General features: G+C 38.5%; 1 long non-coding RNA gene across 1 annotated transcript; it reads right to left on the bottom strand.

Moving 5' to 3' along the window:
* Positions 1 to 12287: 12287 nt before the first annotated feature.
* Positions 12288 to 17549, bottom strand: LOC110341789. Its single transcript, XR_002383790.1, has 3 exons — positions 17425 to 17549; positions 16678 to 16857; positions 12288 to 12377 (listed from the first exon to the last, which is right to left on the bottom strand). It is a non-coding gene; the product is annotated as an uncharacterized LOC110341789 (long non-coding RNA).
* Between the last annotated feature and the right edge of the window lie 426 nt (positions 17550 to 17975).

Genomic DNA, 17975 nt, shown 5'->3' with positions numbered 1-17975 from the left:
TTTCTCTTCTGCTTCATCTGTGTTGTGATGTTCAGATCTTGCTGGTATACAGTCCCTAGATTCTATTGGCATCATATTGGTTTTCTTGTCATTGAATTTGTTCTTATATTGTTGCCTTTCCATCCCTTTTTTCAGTGGGTATAGGTGGGGTATCTTCCTTTCCTGGTGGGTAAGGGCCTAAGTTTCTGTTCCCGTGGGTGCAAGTAGATCCAATACACTGAAGGGTCCTATGGTGGTTGCAGACAGGGCTGAGACACTCCCTCTCCCGGTGATTAGGAGCTCTGCACTCTGCACTCTGCCCTCTGCCCTCTGCTCTCTGTACTCTGCCCTCTGCCCTCTGCCCTCTGCCCTCTGCCCTCTGGTCTGAGTGGGGAAAGGTGTAGACCTACTCTCTCAGCAGGCTCCTGGTTGCTCGGTCTTCCCAGGTTGAGTCGAGCTGGCTGCAGTCCACAGGCCCGGAGATCCCAGAGAGGGCAAGTAGAAGGAAGTAGGAACCAAGATAGGGGCCTGGAGTCCACCTCTGCCCTCTGCCCTCTGCCCTGAGTAGGGACAGGAGTAGACCTGCTCTCTCACAAGGCTCCTGGTTGCTTGGTCTTCCTGGGGCAAGTTGAGCTGGCTGTAGTCCGCAGGACTGGAGATCCCAGAGACAATATTGAACTTTTGTATCTGACTATATTAAATAACAATCTTACTTAAACTTATTTAAAATTAAAAAATTAAAAGTTAAAAAAGGAATAGAAAGAGTTGGCACCCTTGTCTCATCTCATTTTTACATTTACTATCATGTTTGCAATAGGTTTGTCTTCTGTAGCCTTTATTATTTGATGCACATTTCTTCTCTTCTTTCCCAGTTTCATTGAGACTTTTATGATGCAAGGTTGTTGAACTTTGCCAAATGCCTCATGTCTACTGGGATGATTGGATAATTTCTGTCCTCATAAATCTATTTATATGTTTTATTACAGTTATTTGGCCTTTCTTTTTAATATTGGTTCTATGAAATAGAGAGACCTAACTCTTGCCACAAAACTATTTATAAATGTTGCAACTTCTTGATTAATTATTCCCTTTTTTAATTGAAAATGATTGTTTTCTCATACAATACATCCCAACCACAGTTTCCCTCCCCTCTACTTCTCCCAACTCTTCTCCCAACTCCCCTCTCCCAAATTTAATCTTCCTCCATTTCCCTTCAAAAAGGAGCAGGCTTCCAATAGACAACAGCTAAATACGACCAAATACAAGATACAAGAAACTACAGTGATCTGTATTTCTTCTGGTCAGTTTTTAATTTGAAGTCTACTATTGTGGTAGCTCTTTATGATTAACCAGTGACATTTGGGGTGATCAGCCATCTTCTTCCCAAGAACCTGAGGATTTCTTGCTTTATCAAATATCAGATAATGATTCCAGTTTGTTTTTGTCTCCCATTTGCTTGAAAGGTTCATTTATTTTTATCCTTTTGTTTAACATTTATGACTTTCTTTGCTAATGGGGTGTGGCTCTTGGCAAGAAAAGTTAGTCTGACACTGTTTATAATCTCACAAGTCTGCTCCTGCTTACATCCTTGTTTTCATTGGTTGTTGTTCTGGTTGGGTGGATTACTAATATATCTTTTCTTCCCTTAATATTTGGGTTTGCTGATTTCTATGTTGGGCATATTATGCTCCTCCCTGACTTCTGTTTGTGCTTCTATTCCTTTTAGGATATATGTTCTTTACTGTGTGTGCCTAATGAGACATTCTTCTTCCTTTGTGTATAGGATTTCTGTAAGTATTTTCTGTATTGTTGCCTTGGTTGTCCTGAATTGCCTTGGCTCATCCTTGCTTTTAAATGTTAATGTTTATTCCTCAATTTTAAAACATAATTTTGTTGTATATACCAATCTTTGTAAGCCTGTGTTTTCTTCCAGGGACAGAAATGTATCATTCCCTATCTTCCTAAATTTCCAGGCTGTTGATGAGAAATATGATGCTAATCTGTTAGGTAGTTAGGCAAGGAGTAGCCATTGAAGATGGAGCTCTGCAATCTACTCCAAGTTCATAGCAAGCTAGTCATATGTTTTATTATTATTTTATCACCACTTACCATTCAGCACCTCTTTGGATCAGAGGGATGAACAAGAGGAAGTTTGAGACTAGAAACAGAGCCCCTACACAATGAGCCAAATTTAGCATTACAGGAATATGTTACCTATGAACTCTGAGAGTCTAACAAAGCACCTGACCTGGAAACTCATTAATGACTACACTTCATAGATAATTCTAGTAAGATGTATAACCAGATTACACACAAGTCTTAGAAAACACCTAAAGGTGAATGACCATCATCAGGTTCTATATTGAATAATACTCTTTCCCAGTGTTTCCTTTGACTCAAAGACTTCAAAAATTGCTTAACCCTATGCATCTATCTCCCTTTTCTTATCCTATCAAAACCATGTTAGTAATACCTTTGTTACAGACTATTACGATGCTAGCCCACAAGCCATTTTGCAAAACACATACAAAATATAAAGGCAGTTGTTACTAGTGTTAGCATTACGTGGAAGAATGACATGTTTTAGAAAGGTTAGAAATGTTTCTGAGCATATCTGTTCTAATCATTTTAAAAATGTCTCAGGTTTTCCAAGTTATTTGAGATACGTATGGAGACACTAAGACATGGAAGAACTAGCCCTCCCTGAATTCCTTTTCTTTCCATCATTTCTGTGTTTACGCTTTTGCCCTTCTTTCACCCCTAAGCTCAATGACTGAGCCAAATTTGCATATTATCTAGAGATTTGACTGCACAAACCTGGAAATCCATGACAGCCACTTAGTCGGCATAGAGCTGCTATTGTGCTCCTGCTGACCATAGCAAATTTCCTTATGGGATTCTGATGCTAATGCATGCCCCACACACATAGAAGGAGACAGGAGCCTGGGAAGAAATCTGCTTGTGGTGCAGAAAAAAAACAGGAGAGATTAAGAGGCCAACCGCATTGCACTTCCTTATCTCAAGGTGAGTCAAGGATGCCTCTGTCTGACAGGCGGGATCACAGAAGGCACCATGTTTGTCTTTTGATCTCAGAGAATAACAACAACAACAAAAAAATCCAATGCCCTGGTTTATTTCTACGGCTTGTAGAAGGATAGGGAGATAAATCTCTTTGCGTGATGAGGCACAGAGTTTGGTCCTGAAATCACTGATGTGCTTCTAATTCCTGCCTTCCAATAGGGAAGAGTTTCTTTCTGATTTTCTTGGTTTTGATTAAATTATCCTAGAGGATAATGCATGTGGAATGTGGGCAGTGAACACTTATTGATGGATTTTTATTGAATTGGGGTGCATTTTACTTAATGAATAATTGATTTCTAAGATATGTTTCAGAAGTATATCTTTAAAATCAAGGAAGGTGAATAAAGACTGACTGACTCGTGCATGCCAAACTCCCTGCTTTCCCCCAGATATGACCACGATTGTCAGCTTCAAGCCTGTAGGACTAGGAGAGGGTGCCTTCTGTTTCCACCATTCTGTCCTTACCCTGATGATTTCGGCTGATGCTATTCTTGCACAGTGAAGTAAGGTAGATATGAAAAGACCCTGTCACATGCAGGCTAGAACAGAAACCACTGGGATAATGTGAACAAAGATCAGCAGTTCTCTTCATAAAATAATGAGTGAGAACTTTCTACACAGAGATAAAGAAAACTCTAAACTGATTAGTTGCAAAGGCCAAGTACTGTATTTATTGAGTCTTCCATTTACTATGTTATTTGTTAATTAATTTAATTTTCTCCTTCTAAACTTTATTAAGATGAATTTTTAATGTCGATTTATACCAAAGAATGAGACATGAGTAGTGTTTACTTACTTGAGGAGCTCACTTGGTGGCTGAGACAGAATTATGAGCTAGTAATGGCATATATGGTATCTATGCAGGTGGTTCCAATGTACAGGGCAGAACTGGATGGAAAATGTTCCCACTCTGGCGTAAAGAAGAGTGGACCAGGAAAAGTGACAGAGGTCATGATGTGAGTGATGGTTCAACAATAGGTAAAGCTATTCAATGAGACACTTAATTATATGTATCCCATAACATTGTGGTTTCATTTTAAGCATAATCATCAAAATATCCTAAGAAGATAACAATATTTATATAAGGGTGTGATGTATAAGACCAGAAATTTTCAACAGAAGAGCCCTTACTAAATAAAATGTTTACATGGTATTAATTTAACCATTTACATTATGTTATTGAAGATAAGAGGAAGTCTTTATTGAGTGATGTGAAGCAGAGTTAATTGCAAGCCCATGCATTTATTTTGAATCCAAGTGTGTATGTTTGTATTTGTGTTTCAACAAATACATAATGAGAAATGCTGCTTATCTTTGTATGATGGGTAATTCTCACTGTAATTTGTCTTCTTTCCTAATTTTTTGGATGAATCATTTTGTTAATCAGAACAAATTACAGAGAAACAAAAAGTTTTGCTAATACTTGCAGCTCTCAGGGAGTGCTGCTGTTTGCCTGGCATTCAAATTCTCTCCTTACACTCCTCTGTAATCACATGAACTTAAGCTATATAATAAAATTACCACATAATGGGTCTCCATTTCAGCTGTCAAATTAGACTCCTCTAGTGATCTGCCTGTATTCATATTCTAGGGGACTTAATTAAATGGCAAGAATCATGAATCTTCCCACCCAGCACCCCAAGTCCTCTTTACTTCTTGCTACCAACATTTTCACTCCAGTCACACACAGCAGAAGTGTGTCTGTCTAAACATCATTGGAATAGCATCTATGGTCATTTTCAAACATGTCTCCCTGGGTAAGTTTCTTTGTTGTCCCCCAAGATAATTCCATTTTTTACCCTATTTTGCCCTATACAGCAGAAAAGGGCTCTGTAGACAGGCTTATACTAAGGATCTTGAGATGTGAGATTGTCTTGTGTTTCCTCTTGGGCCTCCAGTGTTATCATAGATGTGGATGAAAGAGAAGCAGAAAGAATTAATGAGAAAGACAGAGAACAGGATGCAGTGGCAACAGAGAAACATTTGAAGATGGAGTATGGGACTGTGAGTCAATACAGCTCCAGAAGACAGAAAAGGGAAGAAGGACATTTCACGCCTCTAGCCCTAGAGGTGCACTGGCCCCTAGACATTTTGACCCAAGTCATGTTTCACTTCTGGCCTCAAGGATGCTAAAAGGAAAAATTTTAACTTGTGGCATTTAGCAACACCTGGAAACTAACAGAGAAGATTTTGATATCTTTGCAATGTCTTCTACTATTCTGTGGAATCATTGAGGATTTTATAGAATTCCTCTCATGCTTTTTTTTCAGTTCCAGAAATATAATCCCTGGCTATGGGAGTGGGGTTGTTTCTGATCTTTTTACCTGCTCTTGGGACCCTTTTCCTCCTGCTGGGTTGCCTTGTCTAGCCTTGATATGTAGGTTGTGCCTGGTCTTATTGTATTTTGTGCCATGTTTGGTTGATGTCCCTGGGAGTCCTGCTCTTTTCAGTGTGGAGACGATGGGATTAGGAGTAGGTCTTCAGGAGAGGGGAAGGAGGTTGAATGAGAATTGGGAGGTGTGGAGGGAAAGGAAACTGTGGCCAGGATGTATTGTTTGAGAGATCAAGAGATAATTATTCCACTTATTTATTTATTTGGTTTTGTTTTTTGGAGACATGGCTGTCCTGGAACTCACATTGTAGACAAGACTAGAATAAATAATTTTTTGAGCACGTAATTAAGAAAAATAGATCTAGCTTCTTGTTCTTATTTTGCTTTAAGAAGACTCATTTGGACTTTAGGCTTCATGATTCCTCTTTTAAAAAAATAAATTTTATTTAAATTAGAACAGTCTTATTTTGCATATCAATCCCAGTTCCCTCTCCCTCCCATCCTCCCATACTCCCACTTTCTTCCATTGTATAGTTTTAGATTCTTTGTCAAAAATCAGGTGTTCATAGGTGTCTGAGTTAATATCAGGGTTTTCAATTCCATTCCATTGGTCTACCTGTCTATTTTTGTGCCAAAACCAAGCTCTTTTTGTTACTATAGCTTTATAGTAGAGCTTAATGTCAGGGATGGTGATGCCTCTTGAAGTTCCTTTATTGTACAGTGTTAATTTTGCTATCCTGGGTCTTTTGTTCTTTCATATAAAGTTGAGAATTGTCCTTTCAAGGTCTGTGAAGAATTGTGCTGGGATTTTGATAGAAACCGCATTGAATCTGTAAATTGCTTTTGGTAAGCCTGCCATTTTTACTATGTTGATCCTACCTATCCAAGAGCATGGGAGATCTTTCCATTTTCTGGTATCTTCTTTAGAGTCTTTCTTGAAAGACTCAACGTTCTTGACATACAGTACAGGTCTTTCACCTGTTTGATTAGAGTTATCTCAGTATATTTTATTTTGCTTGTGACTATTGTAAAGGGTGATGTTTCTCTGATTTCTTTCTTAGCCCCTTTATTGTCTATATATAGTAGTGCTACTGTTTTTTTTTTTTTAGTTAGTCTTGCATCCTGCCACTTTGCTTAAAGTGTTTTTTAGCTGTAGGAGTTCTCTGGTAGAATTTTTTGTGTCTCTCATATAAACTATCATATCCTGTGCAAATATTGAAAGTTTGACTTCTTCCTTTCTAATTTGTATCCCCTTGATCTCCTTTTGTTGTCTTATTGCTCTAGCAAGAACTTCAAGTACACAATACTGAAGAGATTTGGAGAGAGTGGAAAATCTTGTCCTTTTCCTGATTCTAGAGGAATCACATTGATTTTCTCTCCATTTAGTTTGATATTGGCTGTCAGTTTGCTGTATATTGCCTTTATTATGTTCAGGTATGTTCCTGTTATCTCTGATATCAACAAGAACTTTATCAGGAAGAGGTGTTGAATTTTGTTGAAGGCTTTTTCGACATCTAGTGAGATGATCATGATTCCTTAAAACTTCTGTATAAGGCTTTGCTGACAGCAACCCAGTAGAATAAGGATCTTGAAGTGATTACACCACATCATCACCATGGAGCTCCCAGGTGCAATAGTTTTGTTTGAGACAACCCCTCCTGTAGCCCAGGCTGGGCACAAACTCACTATGTAGCTGAGGCTTGCCTTGATTTCCACCCTGCCGCTAGCTCACAAATCCTGAGACCATAAGCATGTGTTCAGGCATATAGTTTAGTGGCTGCTTCACTCCTCCACTCATAGTCTTACAATGCTATGCTTTGCTAATTGCTTCTGTGTCCCTGTAGCTCCTATCTCACAAGGTTTTCAGCACACTACTGCATGAGTATAGACATGGCAGCCTCTTCTCCAAAGGTTACTTTTATATACTGTTCATTTTTCTTTTAAAAACTTTCCAGTTTTTTATGTAATGCTAAATTACACTGATACTGAATACTTAGGTATCACAGGTATTGGCCTTATGGTTTAGGCAGGTTGGAATTTTGAAGTTTTATGAATTTCTATGATAGGATGCAAGCAACCTGTTTGCTTCATCTTTGGCTATCTTGATCTTTGGCTATGCAGGTGTCTTGGCAGAGTTGTCTATGTGTCACTTTTTTTCTGTTTCCTCAACTCTATTTTCTCTTTAACTTCTGAAATGCAAAACAATACTGTTTTCTTTCTCTGTGATTTTTACATTGGTTGTTACCGTCCAGCAGCACATGGCTGTCCTAAAATCAATATGACTATTCACAGCCTTCTTCCTCCAATTGAAAATTACTTGAGAAATCATGATTGTGACATTTATTTTCCATGGAAGAACAACAACTTGACCTCTAAGTAGAATTAAAATCACTGAGCTTAGTGCTTTCCATATGATACAGCTCTGAGTAATTTTGACAAGTGCTGAGACAGTGCTACCTGCCAGACAAAGACATCCATGTCCTGAGCCTTTGCTTTCTTCTTAAATCTGGACAACATCAGATGTCAACATGCTCATCTTCTCAGCCTATAGCATCTTGGCCAGTCTTTTCTTCCCCAATGGTGCTTCCACGTTCTTTTCTGAGTTTCAACAACTGAACCAAATGAACACCAAACATGGTATACTTTCTCTATGATTTTTTGAGATATTGTGCCCCTATAAAAATACACAAACAAACAGATACCAACCAAACACACAAACATTCAACTCCCCACAAAAAACAAACAAACATTTAAATGGCAATTTCTTTTATGGACAAAATTTTTTAAAATGCACTTCTTCTTTTGGGAATGGCTTTAATTAATTTTTAAATAAATGAAAATTGCATAACTTAATCCAGTGTTTGCTTGGGCTCCTGGGAAGCTTAAGGCCAAAGAGTTGATGGTTTTATTTAGGCTGCTACTTACATTCTATGACCAAAGTATGGGGTTATGAGGAATTCTCATCCTACAAACAATTATCGTGTTTAACACTTTCTTCTTGAGGCTTTTAAAATGCTATCTAGTCTTGCAATTCATGTAATTTTGTATTGATTATCCAAATCAATTTGTTGTGTGAATTATTTTAGGGAAACAGAATCAACTGTATGAATCTCTGGGTCCCAAGAGAAATAGAGGAAATAGTCTTTCTGTAAAAATAACACTAAGAAGTTAAATAAGAATACACACATGTGCATACACACATAAATATACTTGACATACACCAAGCACATACAGGTATTCATAATATCTGGAGTTTTGGAGATGGTTTAATCACTAAAGTGCATTCTCGATAAGCATAAGGACTGTATTTTAAACCTGGGTACAGCAGCATGTGCTTATAATTCTAGTGGTGGGAATGCAGAAACAGGGTGCCTATAGACAAACTTGTGGGGCATTTTCTTCATTGGTGACTGATGCGAAAGGACTCAGGTCACATTGGGCAGTACTACCCATGAGGCAGGGGCACCAAAGTCTGATGGGGGAAGTCCTATGTACATGTCAATAAAGCACTTTTGGCCAATAGGGAACCAAGATAGGTGGGACTAGGAATCCAGGAGGACTCTGGGTAGGAGAAAAACAGGGGGTCAAGATGTAACGCCATGGGGTAGGAAGCCTGGAAACTTCTCTGGTAAGAGAAATACTTAGATAAACAATTACGGGGCAATTACTTAAGTCAGAGCTAGCCAGTAAGAAACAAGCAAGGCCAACAGCTTCATAATTAATATAGCCTCCTGTGTGTTTATTTGGGACTGATGCGGCTCTGGAACCAGGTTGGCAGGAAGGCTTTTCTCTTTACAGAGGTCCTATAAGAAAGGGTGAGCAAGCTTTGGAGAAAAAGCCAGTTAGTAGCAATCCTCAATGTCCTCTGCATCAATTCAGAGTCCAGATTCCTTCCCTGTTTGAGTTCCTGCTCTGACTTCCCTCAGTGATGGACTATGAATTAATATTTTAAGATGATATAAGCCATTCCTCTCCAAGTTGCTTATTATGGTCATGGTGTTTCATCACAGCAATAGAAACCTTAGCTAAGACAGAGAAACGTGCTTGCTCTAGTCTACATAAAGGCTAGTATGTCGACTCAGTTAAACAGTACCCTGTTGCCCTCTGCTATTATGTCACTCTGTTTAACGTGTCCATAATAAGACGCTCTGTTTTCACCTCATAGTTGTGGAGTATATAAATAATATCCTATCAAATATCTGTCATCACAAGGAAGCACGATTTTTGGATATGAAACACAGACCTATTAATTCCATGGGATGATGGGAGGCTCCTGGAATATAATTGAATCAGCATGGGCCTCTTACATAGAATTGTTCTCTTCTCTGGTGTCCCTTTGCTTCTCTCTGACATTCTTTCCTTAGCCTTTCTCCCTCCCACCCCTTGTGTTACTTCCTAAGACCCATGTCAATGGGATAGATTTAGATTCTTTGTGAAATTAAGCCTTTAGCCGAGCCTTCATTTTTGGTATTTTCATCACATGCTACCTGATTCTTCCCCTAGAGAGAAACCATAAAGTGTGGTGCCCTGTACAATGATGATGACATCTTTTACTTGAGAATGTGTAGTTAGAGCTAATTAATGGTGCTGATGATTAGGGGCATTTCTTCTCTCATGGCAATTATGCTGAACTTAGTCACTGTGGCTTCTCACTAAAGCCAGGAGGCTCTTTAAAAGAAAAAGCAGCAAAAAAAGTGATTCATTAAAACATTTGAAACCAGAAATTTAATACAAAAATGACTTAACTTCTCATTAAAGTTTGATTTTATTCCCTTGGGCTTAGGGACTTTTCTATTCTAAGTGTTTGCTGAAGTACTTCTGAAGTATGCTTGATGCAACTGGGGATTGCTTTGTGAAGGGACATGGGAGATACGCTTGTTTTTGGAGAGCTGGTCTCCTATAGGGTTTTTATTTCTTTTTTAAAAATCCATGTCTGAGTAAAATGTGAGAGAAACAAAACAGAACAAATCATTTCATGGGTTTTGAACTGCTGAGAACCTCTGAAACCTGGCCAAATAAGTCTTGGCTGTAGGAAGCACAGAGCCTTACCTTAGTCCACCAGTAGCACACTGAGATGCACGAAGCAGCCTATCTAACCTTCGAAGGTGGGCGTCCTTATAGTCCACATCACCTGCTAAGCATCACTGGGAGCCTCTCTAGATTGGCTCCTGCAACCTTTGCTTGCGTGGCCTAGGAATTCGACCTGTCCATCATTGCTGCCAGTCTCATTGGCTGTCTTGGCGAATAACTATTTGAGACTAGAGTAGTCGTTTAATCACTCAGAATTCTGCAGTCCAAAGTTCTATTTTGTTTTCTGTGATTCTTGAATGAAGCCTCTGAGGTTTGCTTCTTTCTCTCAAACGCTTTCACAGTTAAAAGTATATACATCTCTTATCGAAAAGCAAAGTGACCTTTGACCACATGTGATATGAATTTCAGGTTAATCTGCCAATCCTGGCAACTATCAGTTCTCCATATCAGCTTCGATTTCAGGTCATACCCCAGCCCACTTTTCCATAGCCTTCATAGCTAAAGGAATGCAAAAGACTTTCTTTGAAAGTCTGCCTGACCCAAGTTCATGGCTTCAGGAAGGTCCTAGCTTAACTCTGCTTTGTCTTCCAGAAGCACCCTTCAGGATGATTTTTAACAACACCACAGGGCAATGAATAAATTCCAAAGGAAATTGCATTTCTCTTTGAGTCTTTTCTACTTCCCTCCTTGGAGCATTTCTTTCCATCATGCCTCTGCATCCCCATCCCTTCATGGTGTTGCCTTCCATAGGATGAGAGATGACCATAGTTTTGCTTTCTTTCTTTGTTCGGTTATAATTGAATTGCAACATTTCTCCTTTCCTTTTTCTCTTTCCAAACCCTCCCAAATGCCACTCCCCCTGCCCCTTCAAATTTATGGACTCCTTTGTTTGTTCGTTTGTTTGTGTTTTTAATTCCTTGGTTATATCTTTACTTCTTTTCCCATTTCTTTTGTTAAAATCAAGAATCATTGGTTTTATTTTTTCCAAGATCTTACTTGAATGCTTTTGCTAAGCTAATTGTAAATATTTGCTCATAGACCTTTTCTTACCATGAAAGTTTGCAATGGTATTATGGTGGCTAATATAAGTAAGGAGATGTTCTTAATATTTAATATTATAAAAAAGGTGAGTTGTGTAAGTAATTTCTTGTGATTCCTTTGTGTTTGTTTGCTGTCTTCAGTTTCCAAGGGTTTATGTGTAAATATGTAAATTTTGAGCTCATTGTTTTAGAAGCACTGTGACATCATAGTTTAGTGGCTAAAGCCATGAATGTGATTGTTGAATTAATCACCAATTTGAGATCAGGAATTGACTTGATACAGGAAAATGATTTCTGTGTAGTTTTCAACCCTGTGCTTTAATTTCACCACACACAAATTTCCCTGTGTACTAATTTAAGTTTTCACTTTAATCACTAGTCAATTACAGGAAATATTTCTTCTACCCTAAAGGTATGTGAAGAAAAAATAATCTGCTTCGAGGTGACCCTACCAAACTGGGAAAAAGGCTCCCCAGCCAAGTGTGGTACCATTTGGTGGTATTAGAGTTCTCCAGATCCCAAGTTAACTTAGTGTTGAGACTTACTCTTCTGGCTCTTAAAAAGCCCAGATGGGCTGTGCAGTCTTAATGAATTTAACATTTTGTGACCTTCTGTGGTTGAAAGAGAATTGGACAAGAAGCCAGAATTCGTGGGTTCTAGTCTTGGCTCTGGCACTAGCCAGCTGTGCAAATTTGAAAGTTAGTTTTCTCCTGTAATGCAGAATTATTGTCGATTAAAAATTATGAATTGGGCTAAATAATTTCACTTTCCTATCTAACAAGTAAATTCTGGGTTCAGAGCACAGACATACTAACTAAGCTTACCTGGTTAAATTGATCTTGCTGGTTCTCATTTTTATTGCTAGTACGATGGCTTGGCAAATAGCAGAGTGTGAAGAAGAAATGAGCCAGTTCCTGTGCAAGAATTAACATATAATGGATGGTCAGTGGAGATTAGCTATTGTTTCTGTGAGTCTGAGGCTAGCAATCTGAATGAAGACAATGGGTCTGTGACAATGGTTCAGCTTATAACTGGTAGCCTTTACTATGGTGGAAAATAATACACATTCAGTAGAAACCATGTTTTCAATTGTGAATTTTCAACCACCCCTAGTCTAGTGATACTCAGTCCTGAGTTCTCGCTTCTTACTGAGCAGGTGCGCCACCCGAAGCTCTGTGTCAGCCATGACTCCATTGAGAGAAGCAATGATCCCATCCTCCACTGTACTGCATACATAAGATACACTTTCTGTTTTAAACAAAATGTAGTTTTTCTAATTTATATTATCTGCAAAATTTGGTTTCTTTTATTTCTGTGTTTCATGGCTTCAAAAATGCTAAACAACTACTCTGTCACAGAGCTTTATTCCAAGGTCTCCATTTTATGGGGAAGGGGGAAGGGAGAAGGGGGGAGGAAGAGAGAAGCGGGTAGACACTAAAAGCAATGTAACTTTAATCTGGGTGTGGCGGCTCTCCTATAATCTCAACCCAACAGAGCCTGGGGCAAACGGAAAAACTGATAGGTTTGAATTCAGAAGCAGTCTGGGTTACATAGTAAATTCCAAACTAGCTTGGGTTACAAAGCAAGATTCTGTCTCAAAACCAAAACAAAACAAAAAAACTGTCCAACAACAACAAAACCACCTTCTTATATATACAAAAAAAAAAAAACCACACACATACAGAGGATTGTGGATTGTGTGAACTCACTGTTCTTATGCTCTTCAGTGCACTTCTTTGTTGGGCTTCTGACTTAGGGGAATCACAATCTATTTGTAAATTCTGAGTGGGGATGACTAGACATGTGAATTGATCTATGGATTTTAAGAGTCTCGTTGTGGCTGGTTGTATCTCTAACTTCAGTCTAAGATCAACTGTCATTACTAAAATTAGAGATAGAAAATCTTAGTGGTAGAATCCAACCTTGAACTAAGTAATTGTTCCCTATGTTGGCGGGCTCTCAGGAAGAGGCTCTAAAGAGCTCTCTCAGTTTCTTCTTTAGCTGTAGCTTTCTGTCTGAATTGCTCTTGAAGGTACAGAGCAAATAGCCAAGGACAGTGTTGGAAACATCCCATGGGCACTTTATAAAATCAAGTAGTACAGAAAAAACAAGTAACAGAAAAGTGTAGTCCCTTGTTGTGTCCTTCCTTTGTCTCAGCTCTATTTCTCAGAATCAACTATTTCTGGTGTTTCTATTTAGTTCATCTAGGGGTTGATACATAGGCTTCATGTCCTGCTACTATAATGACTACTCCACATACAAACATTAGAAATAACATTTAAATTTTTTTCATATGATAAGAAGCATAATTTGCTCAGTAATTTATTGCTCACTCCAGTTTATTGCTTATATATTTCTACTTAAATAATTTAAATGTTCATCTCTTATGCTATCATTTATGCACTTCAGTATTTCTTCTCTGGAAAATGAAGACCATTTTCCATGTAAGTGTTCCCTTATATTTTTCTGAGAATTTATCATAATGTCCACAAAGCTAACATAGATGAAACTTGTGTGTGGACTGATTGAAAAACTATATACACATTTACACACACACACGCACACACACACACACAAACACACACTCACACACAACAGCAATTAAAGAAAAAGAGACCATGAATTTGAAAGGGAATGGTGTGGAACATAGGCAAGTTTGGAGGGAGAAAAGGGAGAGAGGGAAATGATACGATTATGTTTTAGTTTAAAAGTTCTTATATAGTTGTATTTCTTTTCCTTCTAGGATTTCTGATTGTGTCCTTTGATTCTTTTTTAGGCTTTACACTTAGAGGATCATGTATTAAAGTGTCTCGGATACACATCAGAAGACTAGCATTCCCTTGTCCAGAGGTCCTGTGGTTATCTTTCAAAGAATCACATTTATACAGGAGTAGAAAAACTAACATCTTTCTGATCAGGGAACTGAATTCTGAAGAAGGTCAGAGGTCAGGGCTTTAAACAGAGAGGGGTAGCAGCACCTGAATCCCAGGCTACCTTTTGCATCTTGTTGTCAAGACAACAAACATTGCATTTACTGCTGTGGACACCATCGCCACTCCTCCTATCAAAGGTTTTATAACACAGAGCCACTCAACCTTGAGAAGCTGGAGATGAAAAGAAATCTTTTGATACACTTGTGAAAATTTTGATGTCAGGGCAGAGGTACTTAGAAGGTACTTTCCCCCCACTTGAAATGTGGGACTGTCGTGAATGCTAATTACTTTGGACTGAACCTTGGGAAACAACTTTACCTCTGATCTGGATGTTAGATTCCCCCAGAATCTCCCTAGAATGTCTAATTGAATGGTCTCTGAGAAGGTAGTGATGAATGGCAGAAGATCGCAGCTGGCTGATGCATAATTGCCACTTGATTTGAGGGATATTCAAATATATTTCAAGCTGCCAGATGGTACGTGGATCAGACTGCTATGCTGTGGGATCATTGAGGATGTAAATAGTGGCTGTTTCCTGTCTATGTAAGGGTGAGTTTCAGGGAGTGGCCATGGGTTTGAAGGTGTTCTCAAATATTTCAAAATGTAATGTCTTCAGCATGGTATAAATGTGCTGACTTTTACTTAAAAACCATTTACAGTTTCTCTCCCCACTACAGCCTATGATGTTCACTAGGGGTTTCAGCATGGGGGCACAGACACTTTTTCCTCTTTCTGAAGGAAGGTCCTTGCCAGACAAAGTCTTTCTTGGTCATTAAATGCCAAGCTTCAGAGAGAACAAATACAGAACATGGGGGAGAGAATGTAATAGTCTACCTTACGACGTTGACACTGTTGGAATCACAGCTACCAGAGTCTGCTCAGCCCAATGAATCCTTGCATGAAACCTCTTTTATAAGAAAAAATTTAGAATAGAATATATCTTCATTTTTGAATAGGCTCAATGTAAGTCCATCAAGTGTGTAAGCAAGAAAAGCAATTGCTAAGGTTCCCAGCTGTCTAAACAGCTCTGAATCTGTGTCTATGTGTGTATGGCAGGCTTTTGCAGATCACTATGAAGGATTTAAGCAATGACTCCTGACTTCACTTAGATCTGGAGAGATAGTTTTAAAAATGTATTTTGCAGTCACTGGGGTCTAGCAATGTCTGGTCCAGTCATTGTCTCACAAATGGCTCAATTCCATGTCAAAATCTATTCTACTTAAAGAAAAGTTAAGTGAACCTATCTTAGGAAATCAAGTTCCCTGGGCTCTCAAGCTTAGAAAGAACTAAATAGACTAGAATTTTCCTCTTAAAGGTGAAAAAATTCATGTTTTCTGGGCAATGGGTAAGATCATTATTCTGATTTAGCCTGGAGGACTCAGTACCTCTTTTTGTGTATCTGGGGGCCTTCCTTGTGGAAAAGAGATTTGACTTTTTGACTTATTATGTGTAGCTTCAGGAAACAAAAGTCAATGTGTAGGCACTACAACTCTCAGAGGTAATTCAATATCCAATTTTAAGCAAATCTATAAAATCAAGAAAGTCTTTTATGCAATAATTTAGTTCCCAATTTTATTTTCCTTTCAATTTTCTCTAATTTCTTCACTTGCTTAATTTAACTCTCATTCTATTTTATTTAACTGCATGCATTTTCTTCAAGTAATGAGATAGTATTAAATAGACGAATAATCAATGAAGCTACAGCGTGGCAGTTTTCCACATATTTTTTAAAAAGTAAGTTAAATCTGAGCTCCTGTAGTGTGACAAACATGGTAAGTTGCCATTCAGTGTATAATGACCTCCATGACACACATGTTGGGGGTTCTGCCATTTGGGGATGCTCACAGATTTAATAGTCTTCTCCATGCCAATAAAAGGCTATAAAAGAGATTCTGTTTCCTGTGAATTTGTGGGATTTTGAGAAGGAATGAAGATCATTTGTCCAGTAAAAGAACAGGATATAAAGACTAGACATGCCGTCAAGATTCCATCCTGAACATGACTGCTAATTTGTGTTGCTTCTGCTAAAAACGGAAGGATGAAACTGACTTTTCTTTTCCAGCTGCTTTAAAAATGCCTGAAGAACAATCAGAATTGATTATGCTTGGGCTTGGAAGACAGATGCTTTATAGGAAACGTGCTTCAAATCAGCTCTTTTAGGTTGTGGGCTAAAAATTGATGCAGAAAATGCAGAAGGGTTTGGCGACAGTGGTAACCAATCAGCAGCCACGATAGGAAATCAATCTTACCTTCTTATCATTTGGCGCAATCTGCCACTCACCTCAATATGCTTATGACGACAAGTGTGACGGTGTGATCAACTTGTAGCTGGGGACACATCCAAAGGGTCATTTTGACAAGCATTTCTCAAAACAAGCCAAATGCACGCACTCTGCAACTGCAGCTAATAGAAGCTACGCAATCTCTCTCAGGCTGCTGTTCCGCAGGCCACACGGAGGGACTACAAAGAGCCATAGAAAGAGATTTGGCTTAAAAATAAATCCAATCTGAGCCCTGCCTTAGATGTAATCACAATAAAATCCTGACATAATTATTGTATTTTCTGATACTCCTTTTGGAGATAAAAAACTATTTGTTATCCCTTTGGGCTTTCCTGTTTCCCCATAGCTTTGAGTTACTAACTGGTATAGGAAGCTCGTGGTCCCAATTTGTTGAAAGAGAAAGACATTTGCTGTTTTCCAGGGGATGAGGAATGCTGCTGGCAGGCAGAGATTCCCCCAGCTGTGGTTACTTATATTTATGGGGTTTTCAGAAATGCCACACACTCAATATAAGAGAATCTGGACCAAGGTGTAAAGTTTTAAGAAAAAAAAAGTATCCTAGTTTAAAAAAAGAAGTGTGATTTTATTTTCTTCAAATAAACCATGAAAATGTATTTATAATTCAAACTGTGTTTGTATTAAAACTTTGATATTATAAAAATTAGGGGAGGTTATGAAGGCTGAGCTAAATTTTGAAAGAACTGGCCTTCCCTAAATTCTAAATGCTGCTACATATAACAACCTACACAGATCATGGCTGCTCCGTTTTTCAATGCGTTGTCCTCTTGCTTGTTTAATCACCAGGTTTCCAGGGGCAATGTCATGAGTGCCAGAGAATAGATGTAAGTTAGTTCTCCAGAGAAGTAACCTTGACAACCTGCAACAATAGGGAACACGCCAACGTAATTTTGAAGATCTGACATGTTTAATAAACAACGAATTAAATAAGACTGTTTAGAGCCCCATACCCCAGGCCTATGACTCCTGGATGCAGACGAGCTAGGTTAGATGCCTTGGTTTAGCCCTGGAGAGCCTCCTCACTCTTAGTGGCCATCCAAAATAAGCCACTAGCCCTGGAAGGTTCTAGCCCAAAGTTGTGGATCAAGGAAAAGACTAATATGTATTTACATATACATCCTATTGGTATTCATTTTCATTTCTGAAGAACTGAAATTAAAATCACTGTCATGCTTGTCTCCTCCTTTAGTTAAGAAGTTAAATTGACTACATATCTCATGAAGCATTTATTTTGGACCACAGTGCATTGCTTACCAAGAGTGACTGAAGACACTGTAGA

This window comes from Mesocricetus auratus, unplaced genomic scaffold (genome assembly GCF_017639785.1).
Source record: "Mesocricetus auratus isolate SY011 unplaced genomic scaffold, BCM_Maur_2.0 Super-Scaffold_100008, whole genome shotgun sequence".
In the NCBI taxonomy this organism is placed as follows: Eukaryota; Metazoa; Chordata; class Mammalia; order Rodentia; family Cricetidae; genus Mesocricetus; species Mesocricetus auratus.
Note: the sequence above shows the minus strand (reverse complement) of the source record. Positions and strands in the feature narration are given on the sequence as shown.